We start from the raw sequence: 21,214 nt of genomic DNA, 5'->3' as shown, positions 1-21,214 counted from the left end.
GACACTCCTCGGGGCGCGTCTTGCTTGGGCTTCTCTCATGGAGGCCCTCAATAAGACCCATTGTTGACATGTGGAAAGAAGCTCCTCGGTGCGCGTCTTGCTTTTGCTTCTCTCCTGGAGGCCCTCAGTCAGACCCATTGTTGACATTTGGCAAGACGCTCCTCGGGGCGCGTATTGCCTGGGCCTCTCTCCTGGATGCCCTCTGTCAGACCCAGTGTTGACATGTGGCAAGACTCTCCTCGGGGCGCGTCTTGCTTGGACCTCTCTCCTGGAGGCGCTCAGTCAGACCGAGTAGTGACATGTGGCAAGACGCTCCTCGGGGCGCGTCTTGCTTGGGCTTCTCTCCTGGAGGCCCTCAGTCAGACCCATTGTTGACATGTGGCAAGACGTTCCTCGGGGCGCTTCTTGCTTGGGCCTCTCTCCTGGAGGAGCTCAGTCAGACCGAGTGCTGACATGTGGCAAGACGCTCCTCAGGGCGCGTCTTGCTGGGGCCTCTCTCCTGGAGGCGCTCAGTCAGACCCAGTGTTGACATGTGTCAAGACGCTCCTCGGGCGTTTCTTGCTTGCGCCTCTCTCCTGGAGGCGCTCAGTCAGACCCAGAGGTGACATTTGGCAAGACGCTCCTCGGGCCTCTCTCCTGGAGGCGCTCAGTCAGACCCAGTGTTGACATGTGGCAAGACGCTCCTCGGGGCGCGTCTTGCTTGGGCCTCTCTCCTGGAGGCGCTCAGTCAGACCGAGTGCTGACATAAGGCAAGACGCTCCTCGGGGCGCGTCTTGCTTGGACCTCTCTCCTGGAGGCGCTCAGTCAGACCGAGTAGTGACATGTGGCAAGACGCTCCTCGGGGCGCGTCTTGCTTGGGCTTCTCTCCTGGAGGCCCTCAGTCAGACCCATTGTTGACATGTGGCAAGACGTTCCTCGGGGCGCTTCTTGCTTGGGCCTCTCTCCTGGAGGAGCTCAGTCAGACCGAGTGCTGACATGTGGCAAGACGCTCCTCAGGGCGCGTCTTGCTGGGGTCTCTCTCCTGGAGGTGCCCAATCAGACCCAGTGGTGACACGTGGCAAGACGCTCCTCTGGGCGCGTCTTGCTTGGGCCTCTCTCCTGGAGGAGCTCAGTCAGACCCAGTGGTGACACGTGGCAAGACGCTCCTCGGGGCGCATCTTGCTTGGGCCTCTCTCCTGGAGGCGCTAAGTCAGACCCAGTGTTGACACGTGGCAAGACGCTCCTCGGGGCGCGTCTTGCTTGGGCCTCTCTCCTGGAGGCGCTCAGTCAGACACAGTGTTTACATGTGGCAAGACACTCCTCGGGGCGCGTCTTGCTTGGGCTTCTCTCATGGAGGCCCTCAGTAAGACCCATTGTTGACATGTGGAAAGAAGCTCCTCGGGGCGCGTCTTGCTTTGGCTTCTCTCCTGGAGGCCCTCAGTCAGACCCATTGTTGACATGTGGCAAGACGCTCCTCGGGGCGCGTATTGCTTGGGCCTCTCTCCTGGATGCCCTCTGTCAGACCCACTGTTGACATGTGGCAAGACTCTCCTCGGGGCGCGTCTTGCTTGGACCTCTCTCCTGGAGGCGCTCAGTCAGACCGAGTAGTGACATGTGGCAAGACGCTCCTCGGGGCGCGTCTTGCTTGGGCTTCTCTCCTGGAGGCCCTCATTCAGACCCATTGTTGACATGTGGCAAGACGCTCCTCGGGGCGCTTCTTGCTTGGGCCTCTCTCCTGGAGGCGCTCAGTCAGACCCAGTGTTGACATGTGGCAAGACGCTCCTCGGGGCGCTTCTTGCTTGGGCCTCCCTCCTGGAGGTGCTCAATCAGACCCAGTGTTGACATGTGGCAAGACGCTCCTCGGGGCGCGTCTTGCTGGGTCTTCTCTCATGGAGACACTCAGTCAGACCCAGTGTTGACATGTGGCAAGATGCTCGTCGGGGCACGTCTTGCTTGGGCCTCTCTCCTGGAGGCGCTCAGTCAGACCCAGAGGAGACATGTGTCAAGACGCTCCTCCGGGCGCGTCTTGCTTGGGCCTCTCTCCTGGAGGCGCTCAGTCAGACCCAGTGTTCACATGTGGCAAGACGCTCCTCGGGGCGCGTCTTGCTTGGGCCTCTCTCCTGGAGGAGCTCAGTCAGACCCAGTGTTGACACGTGGCAAGACGCTCCTCGGGGCGAGTCTTGCTTGGGCCTCTCTCCTGGAGGCACTCAGTCAGACCCAGTGTTAGCATGTGGCAAGACACTCCTCGGGGCGCGTCTTGGTTGGGCCTCTCTCCTGGAGGCGCTCATTCAGACCCAGTGGTGACATGTGGCAAGACGCTCCTCGGGGCGCGTATTGCTTGGACCTCTCTCCTGAATGCCCTCTGTCAGACAGAGTGTTGACATGTGGCAAGACTCTCCTCGGGGCGCGTCTTGCTGGGGCCTCTCTCCTGGAGGCGCTCAGTAAGACCCAGTGCTGACATGTGGCAAGACGCTCCTCGGGGCGCTTCTTGCTTGGGCCTCTCTCCTGGAGGCGCTCAGTCAGACTGAGCAGTGACATGTGGCCTGACGCTCCTCGGGAAGCGTCTTGCTTGGGCCTCTCTCCTGGAGGCGCTCAGTCAGACCCAGTGGTGACATGTGGCAAGACACTCCTCGGGGCGCGTCTTGCTTGGGCCTCTCTCCTGCAGGCCCTCTGTCAGACCCAGTGTTGACATATGACAAGACGCTCCTCGGGGCGCGTCTTGCTTGGGCCTCTCTCCTGGAGGCGCTCAGTCAGAACCAGAGGTGACATGTGGCAAGACGCTCCTCGGGGCGCGTCTTGCTTGGGCCTCTCTCCCGGAAGCCCTCTGTCAGACCCAGTGTTGACATGTGGCAAGACGCTCCTCCGGGCGCATCTTGCTTGGGCCTCTCTCCTGGAGGCCCTCAGTCAGACCCATTGTTGACATTTGGCAAGACGCTCCTCGGGGCGCGTCTTGCTTGGGCCTCTCTCTTGGAGGCGCTCAGTCAGACCGAGTGCTGACATAAGGCAAGACGCTCCTCGGGGCGCGTCTTGCTGGGGCCTCTCTCCTAGAGGCGCTCAGTCAGACCCAGTGCTGACATGTGGCAAGACGCTCCTCGGGGCGCGTCTTGCTTGGGCCTCTCTCCTGGAGGCGCTCAGTCAGACCCAGTGTTGACATGTGGCAAGACGCTCCTCGGGGCGCGTCTTGCTTGGGCCTCTCTCCTGGAGGCGCTCAGTCAGACCCAGTGTTGACACGTGGCAAGACGCTCCTCGGGGCGCGTCTTGCTTGGGCCTCTCTCCTGGAGGCGCTCAGTCAGACCCAGTGTTGACACGTGGCAAGACGCTCCTCGGGGCGCGTCTTGCTTGGGCCTCTCTCCTGGAGGCGCTCAGTCAGACCCAGTGTTGGCATGTGGCAAGACGCTCCTCGGGGCGCGTCTTGGTTGGGCCTCTCTCCTGGAGGCGCTCATTCAGACCCAGTGGTGACATGTGGCAAGACGCTCCTCGGGGCGCGTATTGCTTCGGCCTCTCTCCTGAATGCCCTCTGTCAGACCGAGTGTTGACATGTGGCAAGACTCTCCTCGGGGTGCGTCTTGCTTGGGCTTCTCTCAAGGAGGCCCTCCGTCCGACCCAGTGTTGACATGTGTCAAGACGCTCCTCGGGGCGTGTCTTGCTTGGGCCTCTCTCCTGGAGGAGCTCAGTCAGACCCAGTGGTGACACGTGGCAAGACGCTCCTCGGGGCGCATCTTGCTTGGGCCTCTCTCCTGGAGGCGCTAAGTCAGACCCAGTGTTGACACGTGGCAAGACGCTCCTCGGGGCGCGTCTTGCTTGGGCCTCTCTCCTGGAGGCGCTCAGTCAGACACAGTGTTGACATGTGGCAAGACACTCCTCGGGGCGCGTCTTGCTTGGGCTTCTCTCATGGAGGCCCTCAGTAAGACCCATTGTTGACATGTGGAAAGAAGCTCCTCGGGGCGCGTCTTGCTTGGGCTTCTCTCATGGAGGCCCTCAATAAGACCCATTGTTGACATGTGGAAAGAAGCTCCTCGGTGCGCGTCTTGCTTTTGCTTCTTTCCTGGAGGCCCTCAGTCAGACCCATTGTTGACATTTGGCAAGACGCTCCTCGGGGCGCGTATTGCCTGGGCCTCTCTCCTGGATGCCCTCTGTCAGACCCAGTGTTGACATGTGGCAAGACTCTCCTCGGGGCGCGTCTTGCTTGGACCTCTCTCCTGGAGGCGCTCAGTCAGACCGAGTAGTGACATGTGGCAAGACGCTCCTCGGGGCGCGTCTTGCTTGGGCTTCTCTCCTGGAGGCCCTCAGTCAGACCCATTGTTGACATGTGGCAAGACGCTCCTCGGGGCGCTTCTTGCTTGGGCCTCTCTCCTGGAGGCGCTCAGTCAGACCGAGTGCTGACATGTGGCAAGACGCTCCTCAGGGCGCGTCTTGCTGGGGCCTCTCTCCTGGAGGCGCTCAGTCAGACCCAGTGTTGACATGTGTCAAGACGCTCCTCGGGCGTTTCTTGCTTGCGCCTCTCTCCTGGAGGCGCTCAGTCAGACCCAGAGGTGACATGTGGCAAGACGCTCCTCGGGCCTCTCTCCTGGAGGCGCTCAGTCAGACCCAGTGTTGACATGTGGCAAGACGCTCCTCGGGGCGCGTCTTGCTTGGGCCTCTCTCCTGGAGGCGCTCAGTCAGACCGAGTGCTGACATAAGGCAAGACGCTCCTCGGGGCGCGTCTTGCTGGGGCCTCTCTCCTGGAGGCCCTCAGTCAGACCCATTGTTGACATGTGGCAAGACGCTCCTCGGGGCGCGTCTTGCTTGGGCCTCTCTCCTGGAGGCGCTCAGTCAGACCGAGTGCTGACATAAGGCAAGACGCTCCTTGGGGCGCGTCTTGCTGGGGCCTCTCTCCTGGAGGCGCTCAGTCAGACCCAGTGCTGACATGTGGCAAGACGCTCCTCGGGGCGCGTCTTGCTTGGGCCTCTCTCCTGGAGGCGCTCAGTCAGACCCAGTGTTGACATGTGGCAAGACGCTCCTCGGGGCGCGTCTTGCTTGGGCCTCTCTCCTGGAGGCACTCAGTCAGACCCAGTGTTTACACGTGGCAAGACGCTCCTCGGGGCGCGTCTTGCTTGGGCCTCTCTCCTGGAGGCGCTCAGTCAGACCCAGTGTTTGCATGTGGCAAGACACTCCTCGGGGCGCGTCTTGGTTGGGCCTCTCTCCTGGAGGCGCTCATTCAGACCCAGTGGTGACATGTGGCAAGACGCTCCTCGGGGCGCGTCTTGCTTGGGCCTCTCTCCTGGAGGCGCTCAGTCAGACCGAGTAGTGACATGTGGCAAGACGCTCCTCGGGGCGCGTCTTGCTTGGGCTTCTCTCCTGGAGGCCCTCAGTCAGACCCATTGTTGACATGTGGCAAGACGCTCCTCGGGGCGCTTCTTGCTGGGGCCTCTCTCCTGGAGGCGCTCAGTCAGACCCAGTGTTGACATGTGTCAAGACGCTCCTCTGGCGTTTCTTGCTTGCGCCTCTCTCCTGGAGGCGCTCAGTCAGACCCAGAGGTGACATGTGGCAAGACGCTCCTCGGGCCTCTCTCGTGGAGGCGCTCAGTCAGACCCAGTGTTGACATGTGGCAAGACGCTCCTCGGGGCGCGTCTTGCTTGGGCCTCTCTCCTGGAGGCGCTCAGTCAGACCGAGTGCTGACATAAGGCAAGACGCTCCTCGGGGCGCGTCTTGCTGGGGCCTCTCTCCTGAAAGCCCTCAGTCAGACCCATTGTTGACATGTGGCAAGACGCTCCTCGGGGCGTGTCTTGCTTGGGCCTCTCTCCTGGAGGCGCTCAGTCAGACCGAGTGCTGACATAAGGCAAGACGCTCCTCGGGGCGCATCTTGCTGGGGCCTCTCTCCTGGAGGCGCTCAGTCAGAACCAGTGCTGACATGTGGCAAGACGCTCCTCGGGGCGCGTCTTGCTTGGGCCTCTCTCCTGGAGGCGCTCAGTCAGACCCAGTGTTGACATGTGGCAAGACGCTCCTCGGGGCGAGTCTTGCTTGGGCCTCTCTCCTGGAGGCACTCAGTCAGACCCAGTGTTCACACGTGGCAAGACGCTCCTCGGGGCGCGTCTTGCTTGGGCCTCTCTCCTGGAGGCGCTCAGTCAGACCCAGTGTTTGCATGTGGCAAGACACTCCTCGGGGCGCGTCTTGGTTGGGCCTTTCTCCTGGAGGCGCTCATTCAGACCCAGTGGTGACATGTGGCAAGACGCTCCTCGGGGTGCGTCTTGCTTGGGCCTCTCTCCTGGAGGCGCTCAGTCAGACCGAGTGCTGACATAAGGCAAGACGCTCCTCGGGGCGCGTCTTGCTGGGGCCTCTCTCCTGGAGGCGCTCAGTCAGACCCAGTGCTGACATGTGGCAAGACGCTCCTCGGGGCGCGTCTTGCTTGGGCCTCTCTCCTGGAGGCGCTCAGTCAGACCCAGTGTGGACATGTGCTAAGACGCTCCTCGGGGCGCGTCTTGCTTGTGCCTCTCTCCTGGAGGCACTCAGTCAGACCCAGTGTTCACACGTGGCAAGACGCTCCTCGGGGCGCGTCTTGCTTGGGCCTCTCTCCTGGAGGCGCTCAGTCGGACCCAGTGTTGGCAAGTGGCAAGACACTCCTCGGGGCGCGTCTTGGTTGGGCCTCTCTCCTGGAGGCGCTCATTCAGACCCAGTGGTGACATGTGGCAAGACTCTCCTCGGGGCGCGTATTGCATCCGCCTCTCTCCTGAATGACCTCTGTCAGACCGAGTGTTGACACGTGGCAAGACTCTCCTCGGGGCGCGTCTTGCTTGGGCTTCTCTCATGGAGGCCCTCAGTCCGACCCAGTGTTGACATGTGTCAAGACGCTCCTCGGGGCGTGTCTTGCTTGGGCTTCTCTCCTGGAGGCCCTCAGTCAGACCCATTGTTGACATGTGGCAAGACGCTCCTCGGGGCACGTCTTGCTTGGACCTCTCTCCTGGAGGCGCTCAGTTAGACCGAGTAGTGACATGTGGCAAGACGCTCCTTGGGGCGCGTCTTGCTTGGGCCTCTCTCCTGGAGGTCGCTCAGTCAGACCGAGTGCTGAAATAAGGCAAGACGCTCCTCGGGGCGCGTCTTGCTGGGGTCTCTCTCCTGGAGGTGCCCAATCAGACCCAGTGGTGACACGTGGCAAGACGCTCCTCTGGGCGCGTCTTGCTTGGGCCTCTCTCCTGGAGGAGCTCAGTCAGACCCAGTGGTGACACGTGGCAAGACGCTCCTCGGGGCGCATCTTGCTTGGGCCTCTCTCCTGGAGGCGCTAAGTCAGACCCAGTGTTGACACGTGGCAAGACGCTCCTCGGGGCGCATCTTGCTTGGGCCTCTCTCCTGGAGGCGCTCAGTCAGACACAGTGTTTACATGTGGCAAGACACTCCTCGGGGCGCGTCTTGCTTGGGCTTCTCTCATGGAGGCCCTCAGTAAGACCCATTGTTGACATGTGGAAAGAAGCTCCTCGGGGCGCGTCTTGCTTTGGCTTCTCTCCTGGAGGCCCTCAGTCAGACCCATTGTTGACATGTGGCAAGACGCTCCTCGGGGCGCGTATTGCTTGGGCCTCTCTCCTGGATGCCCTCTGTCAGACCCACTGTTGACATGTGGCAAGACTCTCCTCGGGGCGCGTCTTGCTTGGACCTCTCTCCTGGAGGCGCTCAGTCAGACCGAGTAGTGACATGTGGCAAGACGCTCCTCGGGGCGCGTCTTGCTTGGGCTTCTCTCCTGGAGGCCCTCATTCAGACCCATTGTTGACATGTGGCAAGACGCTCCTCGGGGCGCTTCTTGCTTGGGCCTCTCTCCTGGAGGCGCTCAGTCAGACCCAGTGTTGACATGTGGCAAGACGCTCCTCGGGGCGCTTCTTGCTTGGGCCTCTCTCCTGGAGGTGCTCAATCAGACCCAGTGTTGACATGTGGCAAGACGCTCCTCGGGGCGCGTCTTGCTGGGTCTTCTCTCATGGAGACACTCAGTCAGACCCAGTGTTGACATGTGGCAAGATGCTCGTCGGGGCACGTCTTGCTTGGGCCTCTCTCCTGGAGGCGCTCAGTCAGACCCAGAGGAGACATGTGTCAAGACGCTCCTCCGGGCGCGTCTTGCTTGGGCCTCTCTCCTGGAGGCGCTCAGTCAGACCCAGTGTTCACATGTGGCAAGACGCTCCTCGGGGCGCGTCTTGCTTGGGCCTCTCTCCTGGAGGAGCTCAGTCAGACCCAGTGTTGACACGTGGCAAGACGCTCCTCGGGGCGAGTCTTGCTTGGGCCTCTCTCCTGGAGGCACTCAGTCAGACCCAGTGTTAGCATGTGGCAAGACACTCCTCGGGGCGCGTCTTGGTTGGGCCTCTCTCCTGGAGGCGCTCATTCAGACCCAGTGGTGACATGTGGCAAGACGCTCCTCGGGGCGCGTATTGCTTGGACCTCTCTCCTGAATGCCCTCTGTCAGACAGAGTGTTGACATGTGGCAAGACTCTCCTCGGGGCGCGTCTTGCTGGGGCCTCTCTCCTGGAGGCGCTCAGTAAGACCCAGTGCTGACATGTGGCAAGACGCTCCTCGGGGCGCTTCTTGCTTGGGCCTCTCTCCTGGAGGCGCTCAGTCAGACTGAGCAGTGACATGTGGCCTGACGCTCCTCGGGAAGCGTCTTGCTTGGGCCTCTCTCCTGGAGGCGCTCAGTCAGACCCAGTGGTGACATGTGGCAAGACACTCCTCGGGGCTCGTCTTGCTTGGGCCTCTCTCCTGCAGGCCCTCTGTCAGACCCAGTGTTGACATATGACAAGACGCTCCTCGGGGCGCGTCTTGCTTGGGCCTCTCTCCTGGAGGCGCTCAGTCAGAACCAGAGGTGACATGTGGCAAGACGCTCCTCGGGGCGCGTCTTGCTTGGGCCTCTCTCCTGGAAGCCCTCTGTCAGACCCAGTGTTGACATGTGGCAAGACGCTCCTCCGGGCGCATCTTGCTTGGGCCTCTCTCCTGGAGGCCCTCAGTCAGACCCATTGTTGACATTTGGCAAGACGCTCCTCGGGGCGCGTCTTGCTTGGGCCTCTCTCCTGGAGGCGCTCAGTCAGACCGAGTGCTGACATAAGGCAAGACGCTCCTCGGGGCGCGTCTTGCTGGGGCCTCTCTCCTGGAGGCGCTCAGTCAGACCCAGTGCTGACATGTGGCAAGACGCTCCTCGGGGCGCGTCTTGCTTGGGCCTCTCTCCTGGAGGCGCTCAGTCAGACCCAGTGTTGACATGTGGCAAGACGCTCCTCGGGGCGCGTCTTGCTTGGGCCTCTCTCCTGGAGGCGCTCAGTCAGACCCAGTGTTGACACGTGGCAAGACGCTCCTCGGGGCGCGTCTTGCTTGGGCCTCTCTCCTGGAGGCGCTCAGTCAGACCCAGTGTTGGCATGTGGCAAGACACTCCTCGGGGCGCGTCTTGGTTGGGCCTCTCTCCTGGAGGCGCTCATTCAGACCCAGTGGTGACATGTGGCAAGACGCTCCTCGGGGCGCGTATTGCTTCGGCCTCTCTCCTGAATGCCCTCTGTCAGACCGAGTGTTGACATGTGACAAGACTCTCCTCGGGGTGCGTCTTGCTTGGGCTTCTCTCAAGGAGGCCCTCCGTCCGACCCAGTGTTGACACGTGGCAAGACGCTCCTCGGGGCGCATCTTGCTTGGGCCTCTCTCCTGGAGGCGCTCAGTCAGACACAGTGTTTACATGTGGCAAGACACTCCTCGGGGCGCGTCTTGCTTGGGCTTCTCTCATGGAGGCCCTCAGTAAGACCCATTGTTGACATGTGGAAAGAAGCTCCTCGGGGCGCGTCTTGCTTTGGCTTCTCTCCTGGAGGCCCTCAGTCAGACCCATTGTTGACATGTGGCAAGACGCTCCTCGGGGCGCGTATTGCTTGGGCCTCTCTCCTGGATGCCCTCTGTCAGACCCACTGTTGACATGTGGCAAGACTCTCCTCGGGGCGCGTCTTGCTTGGACCTCTCTCCTGGAGGCGCTCAGTCAGACCGAGTAGTGACATGTGGCAAGACGCTCCTCGGGGCGCGTCTTGCTTAGGCTTCTCTCCTGGAGGCCCTCATTCAGACCCATTGTTGACATGTGGCAAGACGCTCCTCGGGGCGCTTCTTGCTTGGGCCTCTCTCCTGGAGGCGCTCAGTCAGACCCAGTGTTGACATGTGGCAAGACGCTCCTCGGGGCGCTTCTTGCTTGGGCCTCTCTCCTGGAGGTGCTCAATCAGACCCAGTGTTGACATGTGGCAAGACGCTCCTCGGGGCGCGTCTTGCTGGGTCTTCTCTCATGGAGACACTCAGTCAGACCCAGTGTTGACATGTGGCAAGATGCTCGTCGGGGCACGTCTTGCTTGGGCCTCTCTCCTGGAGGCGCTCAGTCAGACCCAGAGGAGACATGTGTCAAGACGCTCCTCCGGGCGCGTCTTGCTTGGGCCTCTCTCCTGGAGGCGCTCAGTCAGACCCAGTGTTCACATGTGGCAAGACGCTCCTCGGGGCGCGTCTTGCTTGGGCCTCTCTCCTGGAGGAGCTCAGTCAGACCCAGTGTTGACACGTGGCAAGACGCTCCTCGGGGCGAGTCTTGCTTGGGCCTCTCTCCTGGAGGCACTCAGTCAGACCCAGTGTTAGCATGTGGCAAGACACTCCTCGGGGCGCGTCTTGGTTGGGCCTCTCTCCTGGAGGCGCTCATTCAGACCCAGTGGTGACATGTGGCAAGACGCTCCTCGGGGCGCGTATTGCTTGGACCTCTCTCCTGAATGCCCTCTGTCAGACAGAGTGTTGACATGTGGCAAGACTCTCCTCGGGGCGCGTCTTGCTGGGGCCTCTCTCCTGGAGGCGCTCAGTAAGACCCAGTGCTGACATGTGGCAAGACGCTCCTCGGGGCGCTTCTTGCTTGGGCCTCTCTCCTGGAGGCGCTCAGTCAGACTGAGCAGTGACATGTGGCCTGACGCTCCTCGGGAAGCGTCTTGCTTGGGCCTCTCTCCTGGAGGCGCTCAGTCAGACCCAGTGGTGACATGTGGCAAGACACTCCTCGGGGCTCGTCTTGCTTGGGCCTCTCTCCTGCAGGCCCTCTGTCAGACCCAGTGTTGACATATGACAAGACGCTCCTCGGGGCGCGTCTTGCTTGGGCCTCTCTCCTGGAGGCGCTCAGTCAGAACCAGAGGTGACATGTGGCAAGACGCTCCTCGGGGCGCGTCTTGCTTGGGCCTCTCTCCTGGAAGCCCTCTGTCAGACCCAGTGTTGACATGTGGCAAGACGCTCCTCCGGGCGCATCTTGCTTGGGCCTCTCTCCTGGAGGCCCTCAGTCAGACCCATTGTTGACATTTGGCAAGACGCTCCTCGGGGCGCGTCTTGCTTGGGCCTCTCTCCTGGAGGCGCTCAGTCAGACCGAGTGCTGACATAAGGCAAGACGCTCCTCGGGGCGCGTCTTGCTGGGGCCTCTCTCCTGGAGGCGCTCAGTCAGACCCAGTGCTGACATGTGGCAAGACGCTCCTCGGGGCGCGTCTTGCTTGGGCCTCTCTCCTGGAGGCGCTCAGTCAGACCCAGTGTTGACATGTGGCAAGACGCTCCTCGGGGCGCGTCTTGCTTGGGCCTCTCTCCTGGAGGCGCTCAGTCAGACCCAGTGTTGACACGTGGCAAGACGCTCCTCGGGGCGCGTCTTGCTTGGGCCTCTCTCCTGGAGGCGCTCAGTCAGACCCAGTGTTGGCATGTGGCAAGACACTCCTCGGGGCGCGTCTTGGTTGGGCCTCTCTCCTGGAGGCGCTCATTCAGACCCAGTGGTGACATGTGGCAAGACGCTCCTCGGGGAGCGTATTGCTTCGGCCTCTCTCCTGAATGCCCTCTGTCAGACCGAGTGTTGACATGTGGCAAGACTCTCCTCGGGGTGCGTCTTGCTTGGGCTTCTCTCAAGGAGGCCCTCCGTCCGACCCAGTGTTGACATGTGTCAAGACGCTCCTCGGGGCGTGTCTTGCTTGGGCCTCTCTCCTGGAGGAGCTCAGTCAGACCCAGTGGTGACACGTGGCAAGACGCTCCTCGGGGCGCATCTTGCTTGGGCCTCTCTCCTGGAGGCGCTAAGTCAGACCCAGTGTTGACACGTGGCAAGACGCTCCTCGGGGCGCGTCTTGCTTGGGCCTCTCTCCTGGAGGCGCTCAGTCAGACACAGTGTTGACATGTGGCAAGACACTCCTCGGGGCGCGTCTTGCTTGGGCTTCTCTCATGGAGGCCCTCAGTAAGACCCATTGTTGACATGTGGAAAGAAGCTCCTCGGGGCGCGTCTTGCTTTGGCTTCTCTCCTGGAGGCCCTCAGTCAGACCCATTGTTGACATGTGGCAAGACGCTCCTCGGGGCGCGTTTTGCTTGGGCCTCTCTCCTGGATACCCTCTGTCAGACCCAGTGTTGACATGTGGCAAGACGCTCCTCGGGGCGCTTCTTGCTTGGGCCTCTCTCCTGGAGGCGCTCAGTCAGACCGAGTGCTGACATGTTGCAAGACGCTCCTCGGGGCGCGTCTTGCTGGGGCCTCTCTCCTGGAGGCGCTCAGTCAGACCTAGTGTTGACATGTGTCAAGACGCTCCTCGGGCGTTTCTTGCTTGCGCCTCTCTCCTGGAGGCGCTCAGTCAGACCCAGAGGTGCCATGTGGCAAGACGCTCCTCGGGCCTCTCTCCTGGAGGCTAGCCCAAGCAAGATGCTCCTCTGGGCGCGTCTTGCTTGGGCTTCTCTCCTGGAGGCCCTCAGTCAGACCCATTGTTGACATGTGGCAAGACACTCCTCGGGGCGCGTCTTGCTTGGGCCTCTCTAATGGAGGCGCTCAGTCAGACCGAGTGCTGACATAAGGCAAGACGCGCCCCGAGGAGCGTCTTGCCACGTGTCAACACTGGGTCTGATTGAGGGCCTTCTGGAGAGAGGCCCAAGCAAGACGCGCCCCGAGGAGCGTCTTGCCACATGTCAGCACTCGGTCGGACTGAGCGCCTCCAGGAGAGAGGCCAAAGCAAGACGAGCCCCGAGGAGCGTCTTGACACATGTCAACACTGGGTCTGACAGAGTGTATTCAGGAGAGAGGCCCAAGCAAGACACGCCCCGAGGAGCGTCTTGCCACATGTCATTACTCGGTCTGACTGAGCGCCTCCAGGAGAGAGGTCCAAGCAAGACGCGCCCCGAGGAGAGTCTTGCCACATGTCACTACTCGGTCTAACTGAGCGCCTCCAGGAGAGAGGTCCAAGCAAGACGCGCCCCGAGGAGCGTCTTGCCAAATGTCACTACTCGGTCTGACTGAGCGCCTCCAGGAGGGAGGTCCAAGCAAGACGCGCCCCGAGGAGCATCTTGCCACATGTCACTACTCGGTCTGACTGAGCGCCTCCAGGAGAGAGGCCCAAGCAAGACGTGCCCCGAGGAGCGTCTTGCCACATGTCAACAATGGGTCTGACTGAGGGCCTCCAGGAGAGAAGCCCAAGCAAGACGCGCCCAGAGGAGCATCTTGCCACATGTCAACACTGGGTCGGACTGAGGAACTCCATGAGAGAAGCCCAAGCAAGACGCGGCCCGAGGAGAGTCTTGCCACATGTCAACACTCGGTCTGACAGAGGGCATTAAGGAGAGAGGCCCAAGCAATACGCGCCCCGAGGAGCATCTTGCCACATGTCACTACTCGGTCCTACTGAGCGCCTCCAGGAGAGAGGCCCAAGCAAGACGCGCCCCGAGGAGTGTCTTGCCACATGCCAACACTGGGTCTGACTGAGCGCCTCCAGGAGAGAGGCCCAAGCAAGACGCGCCCCGAGGAGCGTCTTGCCACGTGTCAACACTGGGTCTGACTGAGCGCCTCCAGGAGAGAGGCCCAAGCAAGACGCGCCCCGAGGAGCGTCTTGCCACAGTTGAACACTGGGTCTGACTGAGCGCCTCCAGGAGAGAGGCCCAAGCAAGACGCGCCCGGAGGAGCGTCTTGCAACATGTCAGCACTCGGTCTGACTGAGCGCCTCCAGCAGAGAGGCCCAAGCAAGACGCGCCCCGAGGAGCGTCTTGACACATGTCTCCTCTGGGTCTGACTGAGCGCCTCCAGGAGAGAGGCCCAAGCAAGACGTGCCCCGACGAGCATCTTGCCACATGTCAACACTGGGTCTGACTGAGTGCCTCCATGAGAGAAGCCCCAGCAAGACGCGCCCCGAGGAGCGTCTTGCCACATGTCAACACTGGGTCTGACTGAGCACCTCCAGGAGAGAGGCCCAAGCAAGAAGCGCCCCGAGGAGCATCTTGCCACATGTCAACACTGGGTCTGACTGAGCGCCTCCAGGAGAGAGGCGCAAGCAAGAAACGCCCGAGGAGCGTCTTGACACATGTCAACACTGGGTCTGACTGAGCGCCTCCAGGAGAGAGGCCCCAGCAAAGACGCGCCCCGAGGAGCGTCTTGCCACATGTCAACAATGGGTCTGACTGAGGGCCTCCAGGAGAGAGGCCCAAGCAAGACGCGCCCCGAGGAACGTCTTGCCACATGTCAACACTGGGTCTAATTGAGCCTCTCCAGGAGAGAGGCCCAAGCAAGACGCGCCCCGAGGAGCGTCTTGCCACATGTCACTACTCAGACTGACTGAGCGCCTCCAGGAGAGAGGTCCAAGCAAGACGTGCCCCGAGGAGAGTCTTGCCACATGTCAACACTGGGTCTGACAGAGGGCATCCAGGAGAGAGGCCCAAGCAATACGCGCCCCGAGGAGCTTCTTTCCACATGTCAACAATGGGTCTTACTGAGGGCCTCCATGAGAGAAGCCCAAGCAAGACGCGCCCCGAGGAGTGTCTTGCCACATGTCAACACTGTGTCCGACTGAGCACCTCCAGGAGAGAGGCCCAAGCAAGACGCGCCCCGAGGAGCGTCTTGCCACGTGTCAACACTGGGTCTGACTTAGCGCCTCCAGGAGAGAGGCCCAAGCAAGATGCGCCCCGAGGAGCGTCTTGCCACGTGTCACCACTGGGTCTAACTGAGCTCCTCCAGGAGAGAGGCCCAAGCAAGACGCGCCCAGAGGAGCGTCTTGCCATGTGTCACCACTGGGTCTGATTGAGCACCTCCAGTAGAGAGGCCACAGCAAGACGCGCCCCGAGGAGCGTCTTGCCTTATGTCAGCACTCGGTCTGACTGAGCGCCTCCAGGAGTGAGGCACAAGCAAGACGCGCCCCGAGGAGCGTCTTGCTACATGTCACTACTCGGTCTAACTGAGCGCCTCCAGGAGAGAGGTCCAAGCAAGACGCGCCCCGAGGAGCGTCTTGCCACATGTCACTACTCGGTCTGACTGAGCGCCTCCAGGAGAGAGGCCCAAGCAAGACGTGCCCCGAGGAGCGTCTTGCCACATGTCAACACTGGGTCTGACTGAGGGCCTCCAGGAGAGAAGCCCAAGCAAGACACGCCCCGAGGAGCGTCTTGACACATGTCAACACTGTGTCGGACTGAGGGCCTCCATGAGAGAAGCCCAAGCAAGACGCGCCCCGAGGAGAGTCTTGCCACATGTCAACACTCGGTCTGACAGAGGGCATTCAGGAGAGAGGCCGAAGCAATACGCGCCCCGAGGAGCGTCTTGCCACATGTCACCACTGGGTCTGAATGAGCGCCTCCAGGAGAGAGGCCCAACCAAGACGCGCCCCGAGGAGTGTCTTGCCACATGCCAACACTGGGTCTGACTGAGCGCCTCCAGCAGAGAGGCCCAAGCAAGACGCGCCCTGAGGAGCGTCTTGCCACGTGTCAACACTGGGTCTGACTGAGCGCCTCCGGGAGAGAGGCCCAAGCAAGACGCGCCCAGAGGAGCGTCTTGCCACATGTCAACACTGGGTCTGACTGAGCGCCTCCAGGAGAGAGGCCCAAGCAAGACACGCCCCGAGGAGCGTCTTGAAACATGTCAACACTGGGTCGGACTGAGGGCCTCCATGAGAGAAGACCAAGCAAGACGCGCCCCGAGGAGAGTCTTGCCACATGTCAACACTCGGTCTGACTGAGCGCCTCCAGGAGAGAGGCCCAAGCAAGACGCGCCCCGAGGAGCGTCTTGCCACATGTCAACACTGGGTCTGACTGAGTGCCTCCATGAGAGAAGCCCCAGCAAGACGCGCCCCGAGGAGCGTCTTGCCACATGTCAACACTGGGTCTGACTGAGCACCTCCAGGAGAGAGGCCCAAGCAAGAAGCGCCCCGAGGAGCGTCTTGCCACATGTCAACACTGGGTCTGACTGAGCGCCTCCAGGAGAGAGGCGCAAGCAAGAAACGCCCGAGGAGCGTCTTGACACATGTCAACACTGGGTCTGACTGAGCGCCTCCAGGAGAGAGGCCCCAGCAAAGACGCGCCCCGAGGAGCGTCTTGCCACATGTCAACAATGGGTCTGACTGAGGGCCTCCAGGAGAGAGGCCCAAGCAAGACGCGCCCCGAGGAACGTCTTGCCACATGTCAACACTGGGTCTAATTGAGCCTCTCCAGGAGAGAGGCCCAAGCAAGACGCGCCCCGAGGAGCGTCTTGCCACATGTCACTACTCGGACTGACTGAGCGCCTCCAGGAGAGAGGTCCAAGCAAGACGTGCCCCGAGGAGAGTCTTGCCACATGTCAACACTGGGTCTGACAGAGGGCATCCAGGAGAGAGGCCCAAGCAATACGCGCCCCGAGGAGCTTCTTTCCACATGTCAACAATGGGTCTTACTGAGGGCCTCCATGAGAGAAGCCCAAGCAAGACGCGCCCCGAGGAGTGTCTTGCCACATGTCAACACTGTGTCCGACTGAGCACCTCCAGGAGAGAGGCCCAAGCAAGACGCGCCCCGAGGAGCGTCTTGCCACGTGTCAACACTGGGTCTGACTTAGCGCCTCCAGGAGAGAGGCCCAAGCAAGATGCGCCCCGAGGAGCGTCTTGCCACGTGTCACCACTGGGTCTAACTGAGCTCCTCCAGGAGAGAGGCCCAAGCAAGACGTGCCCAGAGGAGCGTCTTGGAATGTGTCACCACTGGGTCTGATTGAGCACCTCCAGTAGAGAGGCCACAGCAAGACGCGCCCCGAGGAGCGTCTTGCCTTATGTCAGCACTCGGTCTGACTGAGCGCCTCCAGGAGTGAGGCACAAGCAAGACGCGCCCCGAGGAGCGTCTTGCTACATGTCACTACTCGGTCTAACTGAGCGCCTCCAGGAGAGAGGTCCAAGCAAGACGCGCCCCGAGGAGCGTCTTGCCACATGTCACTACTCGGTCTGACTGAGCGCCTCCAGGAGAGAGGCCCAAGCAAGACGTGCCCCGAGGAGCGTCTTGCCACATGTCAACAATGGGTCTGACTGAGGGCCTCCAGGAGAGAAGCCCAAGCAAGACGCGCCCAGAGGAGCGTCTTGCCACATGTGAACACTGGGTCTGACTGAGCGCCTCCAGGAGAGAGGCCCAAGCAAGACACGCCCCGAGGAGCATCTTGACACATGTCAACACTGTGTCGGACTGAGGGCCTCCATGAGAGAAGCCCAAGCAAGACGCGCCCCGAGGAGAGTCTTGCCACATGTCAACACTCGGTCTGACAGAGGGCATTCAGGAGAGAGGCCGAAGCAATACGCGCCCCGAGGAGCGTCTTGCCACATGTCACCACTGGGTCTGAATGAGCGCCTCCAGGAGAGAGGCCCAACCAAGACGCACCCCGAGGAGTGTCTTGCCACATGCCAACACTGGGTCTGACTGAGCGCCTCCAGCAGAGAGGCCCAAGCAAGACGCGCCCAGAGGAGCGTCTTGCCACATGTCAACACTGGGTCTGACTGAGCGCCTCCAGGAGAGAGGCCCAAGCAAGACACGTCCCGAGGAGCGTCTTGAAACATGTCAACACTGGGTCGGACTGAGGGCCTCCATGAGAGAAGCCCAAGCAAGACGCGCCCCGAGGAGAGTCTTGCCACATGTCAACACTCGGTCTGACAGAGGGCATTCAGGAGAGAGGCCGAAGCAATACGCGCCCCGAGGAGCGTCTTGCCACATGTCACCACTGGGTCTGAATGAGCGCCTCCAGGAGAGAGGCCCAACCAAGACGCGCCCCGAGGAGTGTCTTGCCACATGTCAACACTGGGTCTGACTGAGCGCCTCCAGGAGAGAGGCCCAAGCAAGACGCGCCCCGAGGAGCGTCTTGCCACATGTCAACACTGGGTCTGACTGAGCGCCTCCAGGAGAGAGGCCCAATCAAGACGCGCCCCGAGGAGCGTCTTGCCACATGTCAACACTGGGTCTGACTGAGCGCCTCCAGGAGAGAGGCCCAAGCAAGACGAGCCCCGAGGAGCGTCTTGCCACATGTCAACAATGTGTCTGACTGAGGGCCTCCAGGAGAGAGGCCCAAGCAAGTTGCGCCCGGAGGAGCGTCTTGCCACATGTCAACACTGGGTCTGACAGAGGGCCTCCAGGAGAGAGGCCCAAGCAAGACGCACCCCGAGGAGCGTCTTGCCACATGTCATCTCTGGTTCTGACTGAGCCTCTCCAGGAGAGAGGCCCAAGCAAGACGCGCCCCGAGGAGCGTCTTGTCACATGTCAACACTGGGTCTGTCTGAGCGCCTCCAGGAGAGAAGCCCAAGCAAGACGCGCCCCGAGAAGCGTCTTGCCACATGTCAACAATGGGTCTGACTGAGGGCCTCCAGGAGAGAGGCCCAAGCAAGACGCGCCCCGAGGAGCGTCTTGACACATGTCAACACTGGGTATGACTGAGGGCCTCCAGGAGAGAGGCCCAAGCAAGACGTGCCCCGAGGAGTGTCTTGCCACATGTCACCACTGGGTCTGACTGAGCGCCTCCAGGAGAGAGGCCCAAGCAAGACGCGCCCCGGGGAGCGTCAGGCCACATGTCACTACTCAGTCTGACTGAGCGCCTCCAGGAGAGAGGCCCAAGCAAGACGCGCCCTGAGGAGCGTCTTGCCACATGTCAGCACTCGGTCTAACTGAGCGCCTCCAGGAGAAAGGCCCAAGCAAGACGCGCCCTGAGGAGCGTCTTGCCACATGTCCACAATGGGTCTGACTGAAGGCCTCCAGGAGAGAGGCCCAAGCAAGATGCGCCCGGAGGAGCGTCTTGCCACATGTCAACACTGGGTCTGACAGAGGGCCTCCAGGAGAGAGGCCCAAGCAAGACGCGCCCCGAGGAGCGTATTTCCACATGTCAGCACTCGGTCTGACTGTGCGCCTCCAGGAGAGAGGCCCAAGCAAGACGCGCCGAAAGGAGCGTCTTGCAACATGTCAACAATGGGTCTGACTGAGCGCCTCCAGGAGAGAGGCCCAAGCAACACGCGCCCCGAGGAGCGTCAGGCCACATGTCACTACTCAGTCTGACTGAGCACCTCCAGGAGAGAGGCCCAAGCAAGACGCGCCCCGAGGAGCGTCTTGCCACGTGTCAACACTGGGTCTGATTGAGGGCCTTCTGGAGAGAGGCCCAAGCAAGACGCGCCCCGAGGAGCGTCTTGCCACATGTCAACAATGGGTCTTACTGAGGGCCTCCAGGAGAGAAGCCCAAGCAACACGCGCCCCGAGGAGCTTCATGCCACATGTCAGCACTCGGTCTGACTGAGCGCCTCCAGGAGAGAGGCCAAAGCAAGACGCGCCCCGAGGAGCGTCTTGACACATGTCAACACTGGGTCTGACAGAGGGCCTCCATGAGAGAGGCCCAAGCAAGACGCGCCCCGAGGAGTGTCTTGCCACATGTCAACACTGGGTCTGACTGAGCGGCTCCAGGAGAGAGGCCCAAGCAAGATGCGGCCCGAGGAGCGTCTTGCCACGTGTCAACACTGGGTCTGACTGAGCGCCTCCAGGAGAGAGGCCCAAGCAAGATGCGCCCCGAGGAGCGTCTTGCCACATGTCACCACTGGGTCTGACTGAGCGCCTCCAGGAGAGAGGCCCAAGCAAGAAGCGCCCCGAGGAGCGTCTTGCCTTATGTCAGCACTCGGTCTGACTGAGCGCCTCCAGGAGAGAGGCCCAAGCAAGACGCGCCCCGAGGAGCGTCTTGCGACATGACACTACTCGGTCTGACTGAGGGCCTCCAGGAGAGAAGCCCAAGCAAGACGCGCCCCGAGGAGAGTCAGGCCACATGTCAACACTGGGTCTGACTGAGCGCCTCCAGGAGAGAGGCCCCAGCAAGACGCGCCCCGAGGAGCGTCTTGCCACATGTCAGCACTCGGTCTGACTGAGCGCCTCCAGGAGAGAAGCCCAAGCAAGAAGCGCCCCGAGGAGCTTCTTGCCACATGTCAACAATGGGTCTGACTGAGGGCCTCCAGGAGAGAGGCCAAAGCAAGACGCGCCCCGAGGAGCGTCTTGCGACATGTCACTACTCGGTCTAACTGAGCGCCTCCAGGAGAGAGGTCCAAGCAAGACGCACCCCGAGGAGCGTCTTGCCACATGTCACTACTCGGTCTGACTGAGGGCCTCCAGGAGAGAGGCCCAAGCAAGACGTGCCCCGAGGAGCGTCTTGCCACATGTCAACAATGGGTCTGACTGAGGGCCTCCAGGAGAGAAGCCCAAGCAAGATGCGCCCCGAGGAGCGTCTTGCCACATGTCAGCACTCGGTCTGACTGAGCGCCTCCAGGAGAGAGGCCCAAGCAAGAAGCGCCCCGAGGAGCTTCTTGCCACATGTCAACAATGGGTCTGACTGAGGGCCTCCAGGAGAGAAGCCCAAGCAAGACGCGCCCCGAGGAGCGTCTTGCCACATGTCAACACTGGGTCTAATTGAGCGCCTCCAGGAGAGAGGCCCAAGCAAGACATACCCCGATGAGCGTCTTGCCACATGTCACTACTCGGTCTGACTGAGCGCCTCCAGGACAGAGGTCCAAGCAACACGTGCCCCGAGGAGCGTCTTGCCACATGTCAACAATGGGTCTGACTGAGGGCCTCCAGGAGAGAAGCCCAAGCAAGAAGCGCCCCGAGGAGCGTCTTGCCACATGTCAACACTGGGTCTGACTGAGCGCCTCCAGGAGAGAGGCCCAAGCAAGACACGCCCCGAGGAGCGTCTTGACACATGTCAACACTGGGTCTGACTGAGGGCCTCCATGAGAGAAGCCCAAGCAAGACGCGCCCCGAGGAGAGTCTTGCCACATGTCAACACTGGGTCTGACAGAGGGCATCCAAGAGAGAGGCCCAAGCAAGACGCGCCCCGAGGAGTGTCTTGCAACATGTCAACACTGTGTCTGACTGAGCGCCTCCAGGAGAGAGGCCCAAGCAAGACACGCCCCGAGGAGCGTCTTGCCACGTGTCAACACTGGGTCTGACTTAGCGCCTCCAGGAGAGAGGCCCAAGAAAGATGCGCCTCGAGGAGCGTCTTGCCACTTGTCACCACTGGGTCTGACTG

Source organism: Nothobranchius furzeri, chromosome 1 (genome assembly GCF_043380555.1).
Source record: "Nothobranchius furzeri strain GRZ-AD chromosome 1, NfurGRZ-RIMD1, whole genome shotgun sequence".
Lineage (NCBI taxonomy): Eukaryota > Metazoa > Chordata > Actinopteri > Cyprinodontiformes > Nothobranchiidae > Nothobranchius > Nothobranchius furzeri.
The sequence above is the reverse complement of the archived record's forward strand: the minus strand, read 5'-3'. Positions refer to the sequence as shown.